Raw genomic sequence first — 4,850 nt, 5'->3', positions numbered from 1 at the left:
TATCAATAATCACCTGTCTATACTTTCAAGGGGCATCTTTATGATTATTGGAATAGCGAAGTGCATTAGTTGAGTTACTCTCAATCCAAAGCTTGAAATTATCATTATTCGTGTAATTAGATAATATCAAAAAAACTTCATGAATTGCTAATAACTTAGCTAAACTTGAGTCACCAACTCCAATCGATCTAGAGAACTTTTCTTTAATTTGACCACCATTATCACATAATAAACCTCCAATTCCCACTTGACCCAAGCTACTAGAAGTTGCACCATCAACATTAAACTTCAGCCATCCCTCCAATGCAGGACAACATTCGACATTTAAACGTTTTCTAGTCCACTGCTGATTTCTTGATATATTTTCCGAAGATCTAATTAAATCCTCAATTGAGTATTTAATATGAGGCCATATAGCTTTAAACCATATTGCTACTCTATATTTGATAATATCAAAAACTTGATAGGCATCCCTTACTTTACCATTAAAAATTACATCATTCCAAGCTTTCCAAATAGACCATGAAATAGGATAGAAAGCTAGCTCCCAAATATTACCTCTATCACCACCAGAAATCAGTGCGCACTATTCCAAAAAGAAACTATGTGGATTATTTAAGAAAACTACACTCACTCCCCAACTGCTGCACACATAGTCGAAATTTCCAACTCTCCAAGCAAGAAAAGAAAAGATGGCGAATAGTTTCCTGTAGGCTAGAACATAACACCACTGCAACCTATCATCAACAAGTAGACCTTTTCTATCTAGCCCGTCTTTAACATCAATTTTTTCTTACATTACTTGGCATATGAACACCTCAACTTTATAAGGTGCAACCCATCCAAATCTTTTTCAAAAAATTACTAAGCTATAAGGGGAAAAGATTAGAAGAATACATACCACTAGTCGTAGGCTTCCATACAACTTCATCACTCAACGATTTACTTAAAGATGTCTGCCTCAAAAAGGACCATAAACCCATCCATTGCAGAAGTTCCCAACCAAATAATTGCCTCCTTAATTCAATCTTCCATTCCTAGTTCAAATTAACATAAGAACTATAATCACAAAGGACCTTATTTTTTATTATAGTAAGCACAAATATTCGTGGGAATGCTTGTTTAAGGATCAAACCATTAAGCCACCTATCTTGGCAAAACAGCACTGATTTTTCGTTTCCAATAGTAACACCTATGTTAAATGAAACCTGCAAGAAAAATTTATTAGTAGCCAACAAAGGAGAGTCTATATTTTTCCAAAGAGTAAAGCATTTACGAGAAACATTTGTCATAACGCATGGGTCCGGGAATCCGACTGCTAGGCGTCTGCAAAAATAAAATTCTTAGGAGCCACCACCAATCTTTTTTATTTAGGTGTGATTGGCCATTTATTAACACAATTCAAATCGACGAAGTCCTAAATTAATTTTAATTCCACCGAAAGATCGAGAATTGGTCTACAGTTTATTTTAGATATGGGTTCGAGAGTGCAATTACGCACAATGAAGGATTAGTACCCCGTGGTGCCTGTTCCACAAACGGTACATTTAACCTTACATTATCCTATTGGAGCCTAAATTGTTGATGTTTCCTTAATCCTTGTTTATTAGCTTATTTTTTATTATATTAGTAGATTAAATCTTTTTGTTTGATTTTATGGATGCTCGTGATGCAGCTACAAAATGATGTCATGATTTATCAATTTCAAATTATAAGACTTTGTATTGGAAAATTGTTCGTAGACTATCCCAACACTTTGGTGAAATCATGAAGTTTTCCTCACTTAGGGATATCCTTGAATGAACTCATCTTTACGAGTTTTTTGAGGAAATCCCATCATCAGAATTCTCGCCTCATCAACAAGATAAATGTGACATGCTATGACAGGATAAAATGATGATATCTACATGGATGCGTTTATTAATTTAATTGATTCGTAATTCATGAAATATGTTTAATAGCTTAAGGTGATTTATTACCTTGTTTATATTTATTACTATTATTTTTTTATTTTTATTTTATGCACGCTTAGTTGTTTCCCTGTTTCCTTTTTTCTCTTTTTTTTCTTTTTTATTATTTAAGTTTATTTCTTATTATTATTTTAGTTTTTATTATATTACATTATTTTTTATTTTTTATTTTTTGGTGAATAAGTGTCTACAGTTGCCCTTTTTTGTACATTCTTGAGAATCAAGAATAGTGCAAAGATGTAGACACTGTATTTGATTTATCTTGAGGCAAGTTTGTCTTAAGCTATTTGATCTAGGCTTGACCTATCTCTAAATAGGTTTGATTTAAAATTAAAATTCTTAGATTTAATCTAGGCTCGATCTATCTCAAAACAGGTTTAATTTAAAAATTGAAATTTCTAGACTTGATCTAGGCTCGACCTATCTCAAAACAGGTTTGATTTAAAGATTAAAATTCGTAAACTTAATCTAGGTTGGACCTATCTCAAATAGGTTCGATTTAAAAAAAATTGAAATTCCTATACTTAACCTAGGCTCGGCCTATCTCAAAACAAGTTCGATTTAAAGATTGAAATTCGTAGACTTGATCTAGGCTCGACCTATCTCAAAACAGGTTCAACTTAAAGATTGAAATTCTTAGACTTGATATAGGCTCAACCTATCTCACAACAAGTTCAACTTAAAAAATTGAAAATTTTAAACTTAATCTAGGCTCGACCTATATCAAAATAGGTTTGATTTAAAGATTGAAATTCGTAAACTTGATATAGGCTCGACCTATCCACAATAGGTTCGATTTAAAAAATTCAAATTTCTAAACTTAATCTAGGCTCGACTATCTCAAACAGGTTCGATTTAATTCCCCAATGCCAACTTAATTGAAAGACTCATATCCTTCCATCAAAGTTTTACAACTTCAACGCCTTTTGGTGAATTCCCACTTTCAAAGCTTGAAATGTGTATTAATTTTGATTCTTGTTTTGAAAATGATCATGTGCATGCCTAGGCATGTATGCCTTATTGAAATGATAGAATGCTTTCATGTTTATGGTTCATTAAGGTTCCTAGACCCTTCTCTTGCTTTGCCTAGGTTTTCCATTGCAGCTTTTAGTCATCTTCGTCTGTGCCTTACTTTATCGGATGACTTTCTTAATTTTCCTTAGGCGACCCTTTTTTGACACTTGGCCGCCTCTTTTTCTTTCCTTTTTTTTTCATTTTTGTTTTGTGTTGAGGCTACATTGTCCTGTTACCTTATTTTTTAGTCTTTCATTGAACAACGAATGTAGTTTCTTGCTTAATTAGTTCATTTCCTTACCAATCATCATTCATTTCCATGACAATCATCATGTTGGATTATGTAATGGTGGAAAGCAGGGCTTAAAATATAGAAAGAAAGGAGAATTTCATATCTATAAAAGTATAAAAAGGCTTAAAGGAAGGGAAATTTATAAAGCAATGATTAGATCATTCAAATAATGAACACTTAGACCATTTAGAGTAGACAATCCGATCCTTTGATTTTGAAAATTGTCCTTGACTGATGTCTTGAGCAAATCCGAAGACTTTGGATTCAATAACTTCTCCTTGTTTTGCAAGGTTGATGGATTCCGATTTCAGTGTATTTCTCCTACTCTGATTTGTACTTCATTTGAGTAGACAATTTTAGATCTTCATCCCAAATTTCTTTTTTGGTCTTAAGTCGCCCTTTGCAAGTTTTCGGTATGAGCCAGTTCCTTTGGATTTGAGTTGTCCTTTTCGGATTTTCAATGCCAATCTCTTCCATTTTTTTTGTTTTGTTTTGTTTTGTTTGTTTTCTTTTTTTGTTTCTTTTTTGTTTTGTTTTGTCTTTTTTTTTTGTTTTTTTAGACATAGTATTTCTTTACCACATTTGCATTTATCGGGTTAGGCAAGTCTTTTCCATCCATGTTGGTTAGAATTAAGACTCCTCTTAAGAAAAGCCTTTTTCACCACATATGGTTCTTTCCAGTTCGGTGCCCATTTTCCATGAGAATCATTCTGGTTAGGGAGCATCCTTTTGAGGACTAGCTCCTCTTCTCAAAAATGCCTAGGATGAATTTTTTTCTTGTATGCTTGCATCATCTGTCGTTGGTACCCTTGGCCATGGCAAAAGGCTGCGAGCTTTTTTTCCTCAATTAGATTCAATTATTCATAACAAGAACGGATCCACTCAACATCATCCAATTCTGTCTCTATTAACACTCTCAAGGATAGGATTTTCACCTTAATAGGTAGCATTGCCTCCATTCCATATATTAATAAATATGGAGTTGCCCACGTGAAGGTTCGCACAGAAGTTCGATACATGTACAAGGCAAAAAGAAGTTTCTCATGCCAATCTTTATAAACTTTAGTCATCTTTACCATAATCCTTTTGACATTTTTGTTGGCTGCCTTTACTACTTCGTTCATTTTTGGACGGTAAGTTGTCAAGTTATGATGCTTGATCTTGAATTTAGCACAAACCTCTTTTACCATCGCACCATTCATGTTACTTGCATTATTGGTAATGATTCTTTCTAGAAGTCCATATCGACACATTCTTTTTAAGTCACATTGGCATAGGAAGCTACTTCTACCTATTTTGTGAAGTAATCAATGGCCACCAATATGAATCAATGTCCATTAGAAGCCTTTGGAGTAATGAGCCCAATCACATCCATTCTTCACATTGAAAATGGCTAAGAAGCCGTGAAAACGTGTAATGAGGCAAGTGGAGTGTGAATTCTATCTACATAAATTTGACACTTATGGCATTTTTTAGCAAAGTTTATGTATCCTGATTCTAATGTCAACCAATAATATCCAACTCTCATAATTTTTCTAGCCAACATATGTCTATTGGCATGAGCTCCATAGGTC

Source organism: Theobroma umbraticum, unplaced genomic scaffold (genome assembly GCF_002168275.2).
Source record: "Theobroma umbraticum cultivar Fairchild unplaced genomic scaffold, ASM216827v3 scaffold_12.0, whole genome shotgun sequence".
NCBI classification, from domain to species: Eukaryota; Viridiplantae; Streptophyta; class Magnoliopsida; order Malvales; family Malvaceae; genus Theobroma; species Theobroma umbraticum.
Note: the sequence above shows the minus strand (reverse complement) of the source record.